Source organism: Hyla sarda, unplaced genomic scaffold, assembly GCF_029499605.1.
Source record: "Hyla sarda isolate aHylSar1 unplaced genomic scaffold, aHylSar1.hap1 scaffold_588, whole genome shotgun sequence".
Taxonomy (NCBI): Eukaryota; Metazoa; Chordata; class Amphibia; order Anura; family Hylidae; genus Hyla; species Hyla sarda.
This window is the reverse complement of record NW_026610601.1, coordinates 64,997-83,250: the sequence shown is the minus strand read 5'-3', so window position 1 is coordinate 83,250 and position 18,254 is coordinate 64,997. Positions and strand designations below refer to the sequence as shown.

General features: G+C 46.1%; 8 non-coding genes across 8 annotated transcripts; all 8 read right to left on the bottom strand.

Annotated features, from left to right (window-relative positions):
- Positions 1 to 1,015: 1,015 nt before the first annotated feature.
- Positions 1,016 to 1,206, bottom strand: LOC130340359 (U2 spliceosomal RNA). The gene has a single exon (XR_008880498.1). It is a non-coding gene; the product is annotated as a U2 spliceosomal RNA (small nuclear RNA).
- Positions 1,207 to 3,282: 2,076 nt separating this feature from the next.
- LOC130340358 (U2 spliceosomal RNA) lies at positions 3,283 to 3,473 on the bottom strand. Its single transcript, XR_008880497.1, has one exon. It is a non-coding gene; the product is annotated as a U2 spliceosomal RNA (small nuclear RNA).
- A 2,099-nt stretch (positions 3,474 to 5,572) lies between these two features.
- LOC130340357 (U2 spliceosomal RNA) lies at positions 5,573 to 5,763 on the bottom strand. The gene has a single exon (XR_008880496.1). It is a non-coding gene; the product is annotated as a U2 spliceosomal RNA (small nuclear RNA).
- A 2,097-nt stretch (positions 5,764 to 7,860) lies between these two features.
- On the bottom strand, positions 7,861 to 8,051 carry LOC130340356 (U2 spliceosomal RNA). Its single transcript, XR_008880495.1, has one exon. It is a non-coding gene; the product is annotated as a U2 spliceosomal RNA (small nuclear RNA).
- A 2,089-nt stretch (positions 8,052 to 10,140) lies between these two features.
- On the bottom strand, positions 10,141 to 10,331 carry LOC130340355 (U2 spliceosomal RNA). The gene has a single exon (XR_008880494.1). It is a non-coding gene; the product is annotated as a U2 spliceosomal RNA (small nuclear RNA).
- A 2,082-nt stretch (positions 10,332 to 12,413) lies between these two features.
- LOC130340319 (U2 spliceosomal RNA) lies at positions 12,414 to 12,604 on the bottom strand. Its single transcript, XR_008880467.1, has one exon. It is a non-coding gene; the product is annotated as a U2 spliceosomal RNA (small nuclear RNA).
- Positions 12,605 to 14,699: 2,095 nt separating this feature from the next.
- Positions 14,700 to 14,890, bottom strand: LOC130340349 (U2 spliceosomal RNA). Its single transcript, XR_008880489.1, has one exon. It is a non-coding gene; the product is annotated as a U2 spliceosomal RNA (small nuclear RNA).
- A 2,080-nt stretch (positions 14,891 to 16,970) lies between these two features.
- On the bottom strand, positions 16,971 to 17,161 carry LOC130340337 (U2 spliceosomal RNA). The gene has a single exon (XR_008880478.1). It is a non-coding gene; the product is annotated as a U2 spliceosomal RNA (small nuclear RNA).
- Between the last annotated feature and the right edge of the window lie 1,093 nt (positions 17,162 to 18,254).

The window sequence follows — 18,254 nt, the reverse complement described above, 5'->3', positions numbered from 1 at the left end:
TACCCCATCAGTGCAGCAATGCTTATTCAATACCGCCAGCAGATGGAGACACTGGGGGATAATTTTCTAAGGATTTATACTGATTTTTCCTGTCTGAATTTGTCGCACAGAAAGTTGCAGGCCAAATATGTGTGACATTTCTGCGACTTTAGCTTCTAGAGCATTTTTACAACATTATACATAGGTGCTGAATACATAAAAAGCGACTGTTCAGCGACAGACAAGTCGCATCGGCTGAAAGTAGGCCAGAATGTCAGTCCATGTTGGAGCAGGTTTAGATACAGTCTAAAGCATAGATCTCAAAGTCTGTGCACAGAATTTAGCAAGGGCCTCGCACCTTCTGATGCATCAGGTAGGTGCACAATAGCATAGCCTAACCCTCTGTACTTTGGTCTATATTGATGCGGGACATAGACAGCCAGCTGATGACCAATCCATTAGTGCAATGGATGGCTGGAAGCATTTGTCTTTGCCTTTGCAATACCACAGAAGCAATGCATGGTCAATGTACAGCAATGACACACCTGTGTGAACAGCCAGGAGACCCCCCCCCCCATGTTATGTTACATAGTTACATAGTTAGTACGGTCGAAAAAAGACATATGTCCATCAAGTTCAACCAGGGAATTAAGGGGTAGGGGTGTGGCGCGATATTGGGGAAGGGATGAGATTTTATATTTCTTCATAAGCATTAATCTTATTTTGTCAATTAGGAACATTCAGCACCCACCCGCTATCAAGGCAGCTGCCTATCATGTCATGCCCTACCTGCACAGGTGTGCTGGCTACTCAAATGATCCAATTAAGGAGGCCATTTAGTCAGCAGCAGCAGAAGTCCTGTGCCTGGACGCTCCAACAGCGGCCAGACACAAGCAGAAGCAGAAGCAGCAGCAGCACCACCTTTTGTTTTTTGGCTGCAGCAGCAGCAGCAGCAAGGCCCACAGGGCTGGCTAGCTGGCTAGCCAGCAAGCAGGTAGCAATGAAAGTAGGAATCTTTCTTTTTAACCCTGTAAGGGGGTGGTGCACTGTACCCGAAGATACTGCCATATCGGGTCAATGCATAGGGCGACGGAAGCAAGCTTCGAAATCGGCCCCCGTTCTCAAAAATCCATTTAATATATGGTCCCCAGATAGGGGACGTATCAGATATTAAACTGATAAGAACAGATACTACACTTGATCTTAGCCAAAAGGCCGAGAAGCGATAACCGTGAAAGGGGCGGGCCCAACAAGGTCCCCTTCATGGGCACTATCACTGCTTGCTGTCAGGGAGGCTGCCAGACAATTTTCCATGCACACTCTGGGCTGGGGGGCAGTCAACCACCAGTACACACAGCAGAACCTAAACCCATACCATTATTGCTAAGCAGCAAGACAGGGGCCCATTGCACTCCCACGGGGCCTTTTTAAATGCAATCCATAACCCGGATTTGCCAGGAACCCTTCTTACTCCTCCTACTTGCATGTGACACTGGGCTTAGGATCTGCATAGGAAACACACACACAAGCACACACCTACCTTTGTTGCCTGCAGATGCCTCCTTGGCTGTCCCCAAACGGTATCAAACCAACACCCACGGGAAGCTGTAAGCATAGAGGACATGCCTGCACCCCATTGGACTTACCTGTGTGGGTTAAACCCGGGTTATTTGACAACCTATGGCGGTGATGGTTCTGCTCAGGCAGAGCAGTGCTGATGCTCCTCATAAAGCTGTCGCTGCTGTGAAGGTTCTAGGTGACATCACAAATCCCTATGGTTACATACACAACAAAGCTGGGTTGTTGTTGTTTACACTCTGCAAGGCCTGTGGAAGTGAGTGACATCATAGCACTGTAGTTCTGAGGGTTCTAGATGGATGCAACAATCTCCTGTTGCTTCTATGAAGGCCATAATAGACGACATCACCAAACAGCTCCATAGTCACATACACAGCAAAGGAGAGATGTTGTTTACACCTAGTGATGTCAGTGGTATTGAGTGACATCACAGCACAGTGCTAAGGCTCCTGGGCCTGGACACAGCAGCGGCTGCAATATCTCAACGGAGAATACGTTTATATATATGTGTGTGTGTGCGCGTATATATATATATATATATATATATATATATATTATCTCCGCCGAAATCACTTTTAAACCCATTTCCACCTTTTTTTCCCTTCTCTTCCTCTTACTTTTTTTTCACGTTTTTTTACGTTTTTCTCCTTTTCGCCTCTTTTCTGGGCGTATTATTCTTCTTTTTCTTCTTTTTTTTCGTCTAATGCATACCCCATCAGTGCAGCAATGCTTATTCAATACCGCCAGCAGATGGAGACACTGGGGGATAATTTTCTAAGGATTTATACTGATTTTTCCTGTCTGAATTTGTCGCACAGAAAGTTGCAGGCCAAATATGTGTGACATTTCTGCGACTTTAGCTTCTAGAGCATTTTTACAACATTATACATAGGTGCTGAATACATAAAAAGCGACTGTTCAGCGACAGACAAGTCGCATCGGCTGAAAGTAGGCCAGAATGTCAGTCCATGTTGGAGCAGGTTTAGATACAGTCTAAAGCATAGATCTCAAAGTCTGTGCACAGAATTTAGCAAGGGCCTCGCACCTTCTGATGCATCAGGTAGGTGCACAATAGCATAGCCTAACCCTCTGTACTTTGGTCTATATTGATGCGGGACATAGACAGCCAGCTGATGACCAATCCATTAGTGCAATGGATGGCTGGAAGCATTTGTCTTTGCCTTTGCAATACCACAGAAGCAATGCATGGTCAATGTACAGCAATGACACACCTGTGTGAACAGCCAGGAGACCCCCCCCCCCCCATGTTATGTTACATAGTTACATAGTTAGTACGGTCGAAAAAAGACATATGTCCATCAAGTTCAACCAGGGAATTAAGGGGTAGGGGTGTGGCGCGATATTGGGGAAGGGATGAGATTTTATATTTCTTCATAAGCATTAATCTTATTTTGTCAATTAGGAACATTCAGCACCCACCCGCTATCAAGGCAGCTGCCTATCATGTCATGCCCTACCTGCACAGGTGTGCTGGCTACTCAAATGATCCAATTAAGGAGGCCATTTAGTCAGCAGCAGCAGAAGTCCTGTGCCTGGACGCTCCAACAGCGGCCAGACACAAGCAGAAGCAGAAGCAGCAGCAGCACCACCTTTTGTTTTTTGGCTGCAGCAGCAGCAGCAGCAAGGCCCACAGGGCTGGCTAGCTGGCTAGCCAGCAAGCAGGTAGCAATGAAAGTAGGAATCTTTCTTTTTAACCCTGTAAGGGGGTGGTGCACTGTACCCGAAGATACTGCCATATCGGGTCAATGCATAGGGCGACGGAAGCAAGCTTCGAAATCGGCCCCCGTTCTCAAAAATCCATTTAATATATGGTCCCCAGATAGGGGACGTATCAGATATTAAACTGATAAGAACAGATACTACACTTGATCTTAGCCAAAAGGCCGAGAAGCGATAACCGTGAAAGGGGCGGGCCCAACAAGGTCCCCTTCATGGGCACTATCACTGCTTGCTGTCAGGGAGGCTGCCAGACAATTTTCCATGCACACTCTGGGCTGGGGGGCAGTCAACCACCAGTACACACAGCAGAACCTAAACCCATACCATTATTGCTAAGCAGCAAGACAGGGGCCCATTGCACTCCCACGGGGCCTTTTTAAATGCAATCCATAACCCGGATTTGCCAGGAACCCTTCTTACTCCTCCTACTTGCATGTGACACTGGGCTTAGGATCTGCATAGGAAACACACACACAAGCACACACCTACCTTTGTTGCCTGCAGATGCCTCCTTGGCTGTCCCCAAACGGTATCAAACCAACACCCACGGGAAGCTGTAAGCATAGAGGACATGCCTGCACCCCATTGGACTTACCTGTGTGGGTTAAACCCGGGTTATTTGACAGCCTATGGCGGTGATGGTTCTGCTCAGGCAGAGCAGTGCTGATGCTCCTCATAAAGCTGTCGCTGCTGTGAAGGTTCTAGGTGACATCACAAATCCCTATGGTTACATACACAACAAAGCTGGGTTGTTGTTGTTTACACTCTGCAAGGCCTGTGGAAGTGAGTGACATCATAGCACTGTAGTTCTGAGGGTTCTAGATGGATGCAACAATCTCCTGTTGCTTCTATGAAGGCCATAATAGACGACATCACCAAACAGCTCCATAGTCACATACACAGCAAAGGAGAGATGTTGTTTACACCTAGTGATGTCAGTGGTATTGAGTGACATCACAGCACAGTGCTAAGGCTCCTGGGCCTGGACACAGCAGCGGCTGCAATATCTCAACGGAGAATACGTTTATATATATGTGTGTGTGTGCGCGTATATATATATATATATATATATATATATATATATATATATATATATATATATATTCTCCGCCGAAATCACTTTTAAACCCATTTCCACCTTTTTTTCCCTTCTCTTCCTCTTACTTTTTTTTCACGTTTTTTTACGTTTTTCTCCTTTTCGCCTCTTTTCTGGGCGTATTATTCTTCTTTTTCTTCTTTTTTTTCGTCTAATGCATACCCCATCAGTGCAGCAATGCTTATTCAATACCGCCAGCAGATGGAGACACTGGGGGATAATTTTCTAAGGATTTATACTGATTTTTCCTGTCTGAATTTGTCGCACAGAAAGTTGCAGGCCAAATATGTGTGACATTTCTGCGACTTTAGCTTCTAGAGCATTTTTACAACATTATACATAGGTGCTGAATACATAAAAAGCGACTGTTCAGCGACAGACAAGTCGCATCGGCTGAAAGTAGGCCAGAATGTCAGTCCATGTTGGAGCAGGTTTAGATACAGTCTAAAGCATAGATCTCAAAGTCTGTGCACAGAATTTAGCAAGGGCCTCGCACCTTCTGATGCATCAGGTAGGTGCACAATAGCATAGCCTAACCCTCTGTACTTTGGTCTATATTGATGCGGGACATAGACAGCCAGCTGATGACCAATCCATTAGTGCAATGGATGGCTGGAAGCATTTGTCTTTGCCTTTGCAATACCACAGAAGCAATGCATGGTCAATGTACAGCAATGACACACCTGTGTGAACAGCCAGGAGACCCCCCCCCCCCCCCCATGTTATGTTACATAGTTACATAGTTAGTACGGTCGAAAAAAGACATATGTCCATCAAGTTCAACCAGGGAATTAAGGGGTAGGGGTGTGGCGCGATATTGGGGAAGGGATGAGATTTTATATTTCTTCATAAGCATTAATCTTATTTTGTCAATTAGGAACATTCAGCACCCACCCGCTATCAAGGCAGCTGCCTATCATGTCATGCCCTACCTGCACAGGTGTGCTGGCTACTCAAATGATCCAATTAAGGAGGCCATTTAGTCAGCAGCAGCAGAAGTCCTGTGCCTGGACGCTCCAACAGCGGCCAGACACAAGCAGAAGCAGAAGCAGCAGCAGCACCACCTTTTGTTTTTTGGCTGCAGCAGCAGCAGCAGCAAGGCCCACAGGGCTGGCTAGCTGGCTAGCCAGCAAGCAGGTAGCAATGAAAGTAGGAATCTTTCTTTTTAACCCTGTAAGGGGGTGGTGCACTGTACCCGAAGATACTGCCATATCGGGTCAATGCATAGGGCGACGGAAGCAAGCTTCGAAATCGGCCCCCGTTCTCAAAAATCCATTTAATATATGGTCCCCAGATAGGGGACGTATCAGATATTAAACTGATAAGAACAGATACTACACTTGATCTTAGCCAAAAGGCCGAGAAGCGATAACCGTGAAAGGGGCGGGCCCAACAAGGTCCCCTTCATGGGCACTATCACTGCTTGCTGTCAGGGAGGCTGCCAGACAATTTTCCATGCACACTCTGGGCTGGGGGGCAGTCAACCACCAGTACACACAGCAGAACCTAAACCCATACCATTATTGCTAAGCAGCAAGACAGGGGCCCATTGCACTCCCACGGGGCCTTTTTAAATGCAATCCATAACCCGGATTTGCCAGGAACCCTTCTTACTCCTCCTACTTGCATGTGACACTGGGCTTAGGATCTGCATAGGAAACACACACACAAGCACACACCTACCTTTGTTGCCTGCAGATGCCTCCTTGGCTGTCCCCAAACGGTATCAAACCAACACCCACGGGAAGCTGTAAGCATAGAGGACATGCCTGCACCCCATTGGACTTACCTGTGTGGGTTAAACCCGGGTTATTTGACAACCTATGGCGGTGATGGTTCTGCTCAGGCAGAGCAGTGCTGATGCTCCTCATAAAGCTGTCGCTGCTGTGAAGGTTCTAGGTGACATCACAAATCCCTATGGTTACATACACAACAAAGCTGGGTTGTTGTTGTTTACACTCTGCAAGGCCTGTGGAAGTGAGTGACATCATAGCACTGTAGTTCTGAGGGTTCTAGATGGATGCAACAATCTCCTGTTGCTTCTATGAAGGCCATAATAGACGACATCACCAAACAGCTCCATAGTCACATACACAGCAAAGGAGAGATGTTGTTTACACCTAGTGATGTCAGTGGTATTGAGTGACATCACAGCACAGTGCTAAGGCTCCTGGGCCTGGACACAGCAGCGGCTGCAATATCTCAACGGAGAATACGTTTATATATATGTGTGTGTGTGCGCGTATATATATATATATATATATATATATATATATATATATATATATATATATATTTCTCCGCCGAAATCACTTTTAAACCCATTTCCACCTTTTTTTCCCTTCTCTTCCTCTTACTTTTTTTTCACGTTTTTTTACGTTTTTCTCCTTTCCGCCTCTTTTCTGGGCGTATTATTCTTCTTTTTCTTCTTTTTTTTCGTCTAATGCATACCCCATCAGTGCAGCAATGCTTATTCAATACCGCCAGCAGATGGAGACACTGGGGGATAATTTTCTAAGGATTTATACTGATTTTTCCTGTCTGAATTTGTCGCACAGAAAGTTGCAGGCCAAATATGTGTGACATTTCTGCGACTTTAGCTTCTAGAGCATTTTTACAACATTATACATAGGTGCTGAATACATAAAAAGCGACTGTTCAGCGACAGACAAGTCGCATCGGCTGAAAGTAGGCCAGAATGTCAGTCCATGTTGGAGCAGGTTTAGATACAGTCTAAAGCATAGATCTCAAAGTCTGTGCACAGAATTTAGCAAGGGCCTCGCACCTTCTGATGCATCAGGTAGGTGCACAATAGCATAGCCTAACCCTCTGTACTTTGGTCTATATTGATGCGGGACATAGACAGCCAGCTGATGACCAATCCATTAGTGCAATGGATGGCTGGAAGCATTTGTCTTTGCCTTTGCAATACCACAGAAGCAATGCATGGTCAATGTACAGCAATGACACACCTGTGTGAACAGCCAGGAGACCCCCCCCCCCCCCCATGTTATGTTACATAGTTACATAGTTAGTACGGTCGAAAAAAGACATATGTCCATCAAGTTCAACCAGGGAATTAAGGGGTAGGGGTGTGGCGCGATATTGGGGAAGGGATGAGATTTTATATTTCTTCATAAGCATTAATCTTATTTTGTCAATTAGGAACATTCAGCACCCACCCGCTATCAAGGCAGCTGCCTATCATGTCATGCCCTACCTGCACAGGTGTGCTGGCTACTCAAATGATCCAATTAAGGAGGCCATTTAGTCAGCAGCAGCAGAAGTCCTGTGCCTGGACGCTCCAACAGCGGCCAGACACAAGCAGAAGCAGAAGCAGCAGCAGCACCACCTTTTGTTTTTTGGCTGCAGCAGCAGCAGCAGCAAGGCCCACAGGGCTGGCTAGCTGGCTAGCCAGCAAGCAGGTAGCAATGAAAGTAGGAATCTTTCTTTTTAACCCTGTAAGGGGGTGGTGCACTGTACCCGAAGATACTGCCATATCGGGTCAATGCATAGGGCGACGGAAGCAAGCTTCGAAATCGGCCCCCGTTCTCAAAAATCCATTTAATATATGGTCCCCAGATAGGGGACGTATCAGATATTAAACTGATAAGAACAGATACTACACTTGATCTTAGCCAAAAGGCCGAGAAGCGATAACCGTGAAAGGGGCGGGCCCAACAAGGTCCCCTTCATGGGCACTATCACTGCTTGCTGTCAGGGAGGCTGCCAGACAATTTTCCATGCACACTCTGGGCTGGGGGGCAGTCAACCACCAGTACACACAGCAGAACCTAAACCCATACCATTATTGCTAAGCAGCAAGACAGGGGCCCATTGCACTCCCACGGGGCCTTTTTAAATGCAATCCATAACCCGGATTTGCCAGGAACCCTTCTTACTCCTCCTACTTGCATGTGACACTGGGCTTAGGATCTGCATAGGAAACACACACACAAGCACACACCTACCTTTGTTGCCTGCAGATGCCTCCTTGGCTGTCCCCAAACGGTATCAAACCAACACCCACGGGAAGCTGTAAGCATAGAGGACATGCCTGCACCCCATTGGACTTACCTGTGTGGGTTAAACCCGGGTTATTTGACAACCTATGGCGGTGATGGTTCTGCTCAGGCAGAGCAGTGCTGATGCTCCTCATAAAGCTGTCGCTGCTGTGAAGGTTCTAGGTGACATCACAAATCCCTATGGTTACATACACAACAAAGCTGGGTTGTTGTTGTTTACACTCTGCAAGGCCTGTGGAAGTGAGTGACATCATAGCACTGTAGTTCTGAGGGTTCTAGATGGATGCAACAATCTCCTGTTGCTTCTATGAAGGCCATAATAGACGACATCACCAAACAGCTCCATAGTCACATACACAGCAAAGGAGAGATGTTGTTTACACCTAGTGATGTCAGTGGTATTGAGTGACATCACAGCACAGTGCTAAGGCTCCTGGGCCTGGACACAGCAGCGGCTGCAATATCTCAACGGAGAATACGTTTATATATATGTGTGTGTGTGCGCGTATATATATATATATATATATATATATATATATATATATATATATATATTCTCCGCCGAAATCACTTTTAAACCCATTTCCACCTTTTTTTCCCTTCTCTTCCTCTTACTTTTTTTTCACGTTTTTTTACGTTTTTCTCCTTTTCGCCTCTTTTCTGGGCGTATTATTCTTCTTTTTCTTCTTTTTTTTCGTCTAATGCATACCCCATCAGTGCAGCAATGCTTATTCAATACCGCCAGCAGATGGAGACACTGGGGGATAATTTTCTAAGGATTTATACTGATTTTTCCTGTCTGAATTTGTCGCACAGAAAGTTGCAGGCCAAATATGTGTGACATTTCTGCGACTTTAGCTTCTAGAGCATTTTTACAACATTATACATAGGTGCTGAATACATAAAAAGCGACTGTTCAGCGACAGACAAGTCGCATCGGCTGAAAGTAGGCCAGAATGTCAGTCCATGTTGGAGCAGGTTTAGATACAGTCTAAAGCATAGATCTCAAAGTCTGTGCACAGAATTTAGCAAGGGCCTCGCACCTTCTGATGCATCAGGTAGGTGCACAATAGCATAGCCTAACCCTCTGTACTTTGGTCTATATTGATGCGGGACATAGACAGCCAGCTGATGACCAATCCATTAGTGCAATGGATGGCTGGAAGCATTTGTCTTTGCCTTTGCAATACCACAGAAGCAATGCATGGTCAATGTACAGCAATGACACACCTGTGTGAACAGCCAGGAGACCCCCCCCCCCCATGTTATGTTACATAGTTACATAGTTAGTACGGTCGAAAAAAGACATATGTCCATCAAGTTCAACCAGGGAATTAAGGGGTAGGGGTGTGGCGCGATATTGGGGAAGGGATGAGATTTTATATTTCTTCATAAGCATTAATCTTATTTTGTCAATTAGGAACATTCAGCACCCACCCGCTATCAAGGCAGCTGCCTATCATGTCATGCCCTACCTGCACAGGTGTGCTGGCTACTCAAATGATCCAATTAAGGAGGCCATTTAGTCAGCAGCAGCAGAAGTCCTGTGCCTGGACGCTCCAACAGCGGCCAGACACAAGCAGAAGCAGAAGCAGCAGCAGCACCACCTTTTGTTTTTTGGCTGCAGCAGCAGCAGCAGCAAGGCCCACAGGGCTGGCTAGCTGGCTAGCCAGCAAGCAGGTAGCAATGAAAGTAGGAATCTTTCTTTTTAACCCTGTAAGGGGGTGGTGCACTGTACCCGAAGATACTGCCATATCGGGTCAATGCATAGGGCGACGGAAGCAAGCTTCGAAATCGGCCCCCGTTCTCAAAAATCCATTTAATATATGGTCCCCAGATAGGGGACGTATCAGATATTAAACTGATAAGAACAGATACTACACTTGATCTTAGCCAAAAGGCCGAGAAGCGATAACCGTGAAAGGGGCGGGCCCAACAAGGTCCCCTTCATGGGCACTATCACTGCTTGCTGTCAGGGAGGCTGCCAGACAATTTTCCATGCACACTCTGGGCTGGGGGGCAGTCAACCACCAGTACACACAGCAGAACCTAAACCCATACCATTATTGCTAAGCAGCAAGACAGGGGCCCATTGCACTCCCACGGGGCCTTTTTAAATGCAATCCATAACCCGGATTTGCCAGGAACCCTTCTTACTCCTCCTACTTGCATGTGACACTGGGCTTAGGATCTGCATAGGAAACACACACACAAGCACACACCTACCTTTGTTGCCTGCAGATGCCTCCTTGGCTGTCCCCAAACGGTATCAAACCAACACCCACGGGAAGCTGTAAGCATAGAGGACATGCCTGCACCCCATTGGACTTACCTGTGTGGGTTAAACCCGGGTTATTTGACAACCTATGGCGGTGATGGTTCTGCTCAGGCAGAGCAGTGCTGATGCTCCTCATAAAGCTGTCGCTGCTGTGAAGGTTCTAGGTGACATCACAAATCCCTATGGTTACATACACAACAAAGCTGGGTTGTTGTTGTTTACACTCTGCAAGGCCTGTGGAAGTGAGTGACATCATAGCACTGTAGTTCTGAGGGTTCTAGATGGATGCAACAATCTCCTGTTGCTTCTATGAAGGCCATAATAGACGACATCACCAAACAGCTCCATAGTCACATACACAGCAAAGGAGAGATGTTGTTTACACCTAGTGATGTCAGTGGTATTGAGTGACATCACAGCACAGTGCTAAGGCTCCTGGGCCTGGACACAGCAGCGGCTGCAATATCTCAACGGAGAATACGTTTATATATATGTGTGTGTGTGCGCGTATATATATATATATATATATATATATATATATATATATTTCTCCGCCGAAATCACTTTTAAACCCATTTCCACCTTTTTTTCCCTTCTCTTCCTCTTACTTTTTTTTCACGTTTTTTTACGTTTTTCTCCTTTTCGCCTCTTTTCTGGGCGTATTATTCTTCTTTTTCTTCTTTTTTTTCGTCTAATGCATACCCCATCAGTGCAGCAATGCTTATTCAATACCGCCAGCAGATGGAGACACTGGGGGATAATTTTCTAAGGATTTATACTGATTTTTCCTGTCTGAATTTGTCGCACAGAAAGTTGCAGGCCAAATATGTGTGACATTTCTGCGACTTTAGCTTCTAGAGCATTTTTACAACATTATACATAGGTGCTGAATACATAAAAAGCGACTGTTCAGCGACAGACAAGTCGCATCGGCTGAAAGTAGGCCAGAATGTCAGTCCATGTTGGAGCAGGTTTAGATACAGTCTAAAGCATAGATCTCAAAGTCTGTGCACAGAATTTAGCAAGGGCCTCGCACCTTCTGATGCATCAGGTAGGTGCACAATAGCATAGCCTAACCCTCTGTACTTTGGTCTATATTGATGCGGGACATAGACAGCCAGCTGATGACCAATCCATTAGTGCAATGGATGGCTGGAAGCATTTGTCTTTGCCTTTGCAATACCACAGAAGCAATGCATGGTCAATTGTACAGCAATGACACACCTGTGTGAACAGCCAGGAGACCCCCCCCCCCCCATGTTATGTTACATAGTTACATAGTTAGTACGGTCGAAAAAAGACATATGTCCATCAAGTTCAACCAGGGAATTAAGGGGTAGGGGTGTGGCGCGATATTGGGGAAGGGATGAGATTTTATATTTCTTCATAAGCATTAATCTTATTTTGTCAATTAGGAACATTCAGCACCCACCCGCTATCAAGGCAGCTGCCTATCATGTCATGCCCTACCTGCACAGGTGTGCTGGCTACTCAAATGATCCAATTAAGGAGGCCATTTAGTCAGCAGCAGCAGAAGTCCTGTGCCTGGACGCTCCAACAGCGGCCAGACACAAGCAGAAGCAGAAGCAGCAGCAGCACCACCTTTTGTTTTTTGGCTGCAGCAGCAGCAGCAGCAAGGCCCACAGGGCTGGCTAGCTGGCTAGCCAGCAAGCAGGTAGCAATGAAAGTAGGAATCTTTCTTTTTAACCCTGTAAGGGGGTGGTGCACTGTACCCGAAGATACTGCCATATCGGGTCAATGCATAGGGCGACAGAAGCAAGCTTCGAAATCGGCCCCCGTTCTCAAAAATCCATTTAATATATGGTCCCCAGATAGGGGGACGTATCAGATATTAAACTGATAAGAACAGATACTACACTTGATCTTAGCCAAAGGCCGAGAAGCGATAACCGTGAAAGGGGCGGGCCCAACAAGGTCCCCTTCATGGGCACTATCACTGCTTGCTGTCAGGGAGGCTGCCAGACAATTTTCCATGCACACTCTGGGCTGGGGGGCAGTCAACCACCAGTACACACAGCAGAACCTAAACCCATACCATTATTGCTAAGCAGCAAGACAGGGGCCCATTGCACTCCCACGGGGCCTTTTTAAATGCAATCCATAACCCGGATTTGCCAGGAACCCTTCTTACTCCTCCTACTTGCATGTGACACTGGCTTAGGATCTGCATAGGAAACACACACACAAGCACACACCTACCTTTGTTGCCTGCAGATGCCTCCTTGGCTGTCCCCAAACGGTATCAAACCAACACCCACGGGAAGCTGTAAGCATAGAGGACATGCCTGCACCCCATTGGACTTACCTGTGTGGGTTAAACCCGGGTTATTTGACAACCTATGGCGGTGATGGTTCTGCTCAGGCAGAGCAGTGCTGATGCTCCTCATAAAGCTGTCGCTGCTGTGAAGGTTCTAGGTGACATCACAAATCCCTATGGTTACATACACAACAAAGCTGGGTTGTTGTGTTTACACTCTGCAAGGCCTGTGGAAGTGAGTGACATCATAGCACTGTAGTTCTGAGGGTTCTAGAATGGATGCAACAATCTCCTGTTGCTTCTATGAAGGCCATAATAGACGACATCACCAAACAGCTCCATAGTCACATACACAGCAAAGGAGAGATGTTGTTTACACCTAGTGATGTCAGTGGTATTGAGGTGACATCACAGCACAGTGCTAAGGCTCCTGGGCCTGGACACAGCAGCGGCTGCAATATCTCAACGGAGAATACGTTTATATATATGTGTGTGTGTGCGCGTATATATATATATATATATATATATATATATATATAATATATATATATATTTCTCCGCCGAAATCACTTTTAAACCCATTTCCACCTTTTTTTCCCTTCTCTTCCTCTTACTTTTTTTTCACGTTTTTTTACGTTTTTCTCCTTTTTCGCCTCTTTTCTGGGCGTATTATTCTTCTTTTTCTTCTTTTTTTTCGTCTAATGCATACCCCATCAGTGCAGCAATGCTTATTCAATACCGCCAGCAGATGGAGACACTGGGGGATAATTTTCTAAGGATTTATACTGATTTTTCCTGTCTGAATTTGTCGCACAGAAAGTTGCAGGCCAAATATGTGTGACATTTCTGCGACTTTAGCTTCTAGAGCATTTTTACAACATTATACATAGGTGCTGAATACATAAAAAGCGACTGTTCAGCGACAGACAAGTCGCATCGGCTGAAAGTAGGCCAGAATGTCAGTCCATGTTGGAGCAGGTTTAGATACAGTCTAAAGCATAGATCTCAAAGTCTGTGCACAGAATTTAGCAAGGGCCTCGCACCTTCTGATGCATCAGGTATGTGCACAATAGCATAGCCTAACCCTCTGTACTTTGGTCTATATTGATGCGGGACATAGACAGCCAGCTGATGACCAATCCATTAGTGCAATGGATGGCTGGAAGCATTTGTCCTTTGCCTTTGCAATACCACAGAAGCAATGCATGGTCAATGTAACAGCAATGACACACCTGTGTGAACAGCCAGGAGACCCCCCCCCCCCCATGTTATGTTACATAGTTACATAGTTAGTACGGTCGAAAAAAGACATATGTCCATCAAGTTCAACCAGGGAATTAAGGGGTAGGGGTGTGGCACGATATTGGGGAAGGGATGAGATTTTATATTTCTTCATAAGCATTAATCTTATTTTGTCAATTAGGAACATTCAGCACCCACCCGCTATCAAGGCAGCTGCCTATCATGTCATGCCCTACCTGCACAGGTGTGCTGGCTACTCAAATGATCCAATTAAGGAGGCCATTTAGTCAGCAGCAGCAGAAGTCCTGTGCCTGGACGCTCCAACAGCGGCCAGACACAAGCAGAAGCAGAAGCAGCAGCAGCACCACCTTTTGTTTTTTGGCTGCAGCAGCAGCAGCAGCAAGGCCCACAGGGCTGGCTAGCTGGCTAGCCAGCAAGCAGGTAGCAATGAAAGTAGGAATCTTTCTTTTTAACCCTGTAAGGGGGTGGTGCACTGTACCCGAAGATACTGCCATATCGGGTCAATGCATAGGGCGACGGAAGCAAGCTTCGAAATCGGCCCCCATTCTCAAAAATCCATTTAATATATGGTCCCCAGATAGGGGACGTATCAGATATTAAACTGATAAGAACAGATACTACACTTGATCTTAGCCAAAAGGCCGAGAAGCGATAACCGTGAAAGGGGCGGGCCCAACAAGGTCCCCTTCATGGGCACTATCACTGCTTGCTGTCAGGGAGGCTGCCAGACAATTTTCCATGCACACTCTGGGCTGGGGGGCAGTCAACCACCAGTACACACAGCAGAACCTAAACCCATACCATTATTGCTAAGCAGCAAGACAGGGGCCCATTGCACTCCCACGGGGCCTTTTTAAATGCAATCCATAACCCGGATTTGCCAGGAACCCTTCTTACTCCTCCTACTTGCATGTGACACTGGGCTTAGGATCTGCATAGGAAACACACACACAAGCACACACCTACCTTTGTTGCCTGCAGATGCCTCCTTGGCTGTCCCCAAACGGTATCAAACCAACACCCACGGGAAGCTGTAAGCATAGAGGACATGCCTGCACCCCATTGGACTTACCTGTGTGGGTTAAACCCGGGTTATTTGACAACCTATGGCGGTGATGGTTCTGCTCAGGCAGAGCAGTGCTGATGCTCCTCATAAAGCTGTCGCTGCTGTGAAGGTTCTAGGTGACATCACAAATCCCTATGGTTACATACACAACAAAGCTGGGTTGTTGTTGTTTACACTCTGCAAGGCCTGTGGAAGTGAGTGACATCATAGCACTGTAGTTCTGAGGGTTCTAGATGGATGCAACAATCTCCTGTTGCTTCTATGAAGGCCATAATAGACGACATCACCAAACAGCTCCATAGTCACATACACAGCAAAGGAGAGATGTTGTTTACACCTAGTGATGTCAGTGGTATTGAGTGACATCACAGCACAGTGCTAAGGCTCCTGGGCCTGGACACAGCAGCGGCTGCAATATCTCAACGGAGAATACGTTTATATATATGTGTGTGTGTGCGCGTATATATATATATATATATATATATATATATATATATATTTCTCCGCCGAAATCACTTTTAAACCCATTTCCACCTTTTTTTCCCTTCTCTTCCTCTTACTTTTTTTTCACGTTTTTTTACGTTTTTCTCCTTTTCGCCTCTTTTCTGGGCGTATTATTCTTCTTTTTCTTCTTTTTTTTCGTCTAATGCATACCCCATCAGTGCAGCAATGCTTATTCAATACCGCCAGCAGATGGAGACACTGGGGGATAATTTTCTAAGGATTTATACTGATTTTTCCTGTCTGAATTTGTCGCACAGAAAGTTGCAGGCCAAATATGTGTGACATTTCTGCGACTTTAGCTTCTAGAGCATTTTTACAACATTATACATAGGTGCTGAATACATAAAAAGCGACTGTTCAGCGACAGACAAGTCGCATCGGCTGAAAGTAGGCCAGAATGTCAGTCCATGTTGGAGCAGGTTTAGATACAGTCTAAAGCATAGATCTCAAAGTCTGTGCACAGAATTTAGCAAGGGCCTCGCACCTTCTGATGCATCAGGTAGGTGCACAATAGCATAGCCTAACCCTCTGTACTTTGGTCTATATTGATGCGGGACATAGACAGCCAGCTGATGACCAATCCATTAGTGCAATGGATGGCTGGAAGCATTTGTCTTTGCCTTTGCAATACCACAGAAGCAATGCATGGTCAATGTACAGCAATGACACACCTGTGTGAACAGCCAGGAGACCCCCCCCCCCCATGTTATGTTACATAGTTACATAGTTAGTACGGTCGAAAAAAGACATATGTCCATCAAGTTCAACCAGGGAATTAAGGGGTAGGGGTGTGGCGCGATATTGGGGAAGGGATGAGATTTTATATTTCTTCATAAGCATTAATCTTATTTTGTCAATTAGGAACATTCAGCACCCACCCGCTATCAAGGCAGCTGCCTATCATGTCATGCCCTACCTGCACAGGTGTGCTGGCTACTCAAATGATCCAATTAAGGAGGCCATTTAGTCAGCAGCAGCAGAAGTCCTGTGCCTGGACGCTCCAACAGCGGCCAGACACAAGCAGAAGCAGAAGCAGCAGCAGCACCACCTTTTGTTTTTTGGCTGCAGCAGCAGCAGCAGCAAGGCCCACAGGGCTGGCTAGCTGGCTAGCCAGCAAGCAGGTAGCAATGAAAGTAGGAATCTTTCTTTTTAACCCTGTAAGGGGGTGGTGCACTGTACCCGAAGATACTGCCATATCGGGTCAATGCATAGGGCGACAGAAGCAAGCTTCGAAATCGGCCCCCGTTCTCAAAAATCCATTTAATATATGGTCCCCAGATAGGGGACGTATCAGATATTAAACTGATAAGAACAGATACTACACTTGATCTTAGCCAAAAGGCCGAGAAGCGATAACCGTGAAAGGGGCGGGCCCAACAAGGTCCCCTTCATGGGCACTATCACTGCTTGCTGTCAGGGAGGCTGCCAGACAATTTTCCATGCACACTCTGGGCTGGGGGGCAGTCAACCACCAGTACACACAGCAGAACCTAAACCCATACCATTATTGCTAAGCAGCAAGACAGGGGCCCATTGCACTCCCACGGGGCCTTTTTAAATGCAATCCATAACCCGGATTTGCCAGGAACCCTTCTTACTCCTCCTACTTGCATGTGACACTGGGCTTAGGATCTGCATAGGAAACACACACACAAGCACACACCTACCTTTGTTGCCTGCAGATGCCTCCTTGGCTGTCCCCAAACGGTATCAAACCAACACCCACGGGAAGCTGTAAGCATAGAGGACATGCCTGCACCCCATTGGACTTACCTGTGTGGGTTAAACCCGGGTTATTTGACAACCTATGGCGGTGATGGTTCTGCTCAGGCAGAGCAGTGCTGATGCTCCTCATAAAGCTGTCGCTGCTGTGAAGGTTCTAGGTGACATCACAAATCCCTATGGTTACATACACAACAAAGCTGGGTTGTTGTTGTTTACACTCTGCAAGGCCTGTGGAAGTGAGTGACATCATAGCACTGTAGTTCTGAGGGTTCTAGATGGATGCAACAATCTCCTGTTGCTTCTATGAAGGCCATAATAGACGACATCACCAAACAGCTCCATAGTCACATACACAGCAAAGGAGAGATGTTGTTTACACCTAGTGATGTCAGTGGTATTGAGTGACATCACAGCACAGTGCTAAGGCTCCTGGGCCTGGACACAGCAGCGGCTGCAATATCTCAACGGAGAATACGTTTATATATATGTGTGTGTGTGCGCGTTATATATATATATATATATATATATATATATATATATATATATTTCTCCGCCGAAATCACTTTTAAACCCATTTCCACCTTTTTTTCCCTTCTCTTCCTCTTACTTTTTTTTCACGTTTTTTTACGTTTTTCTCCTTTTCGCCTCTTTTCTGGGCGTATTATTCTTCTTTTTCTTCTTTTTTTTCGTCTAATGCATACCCCATCAGTGCAGCAATGCTT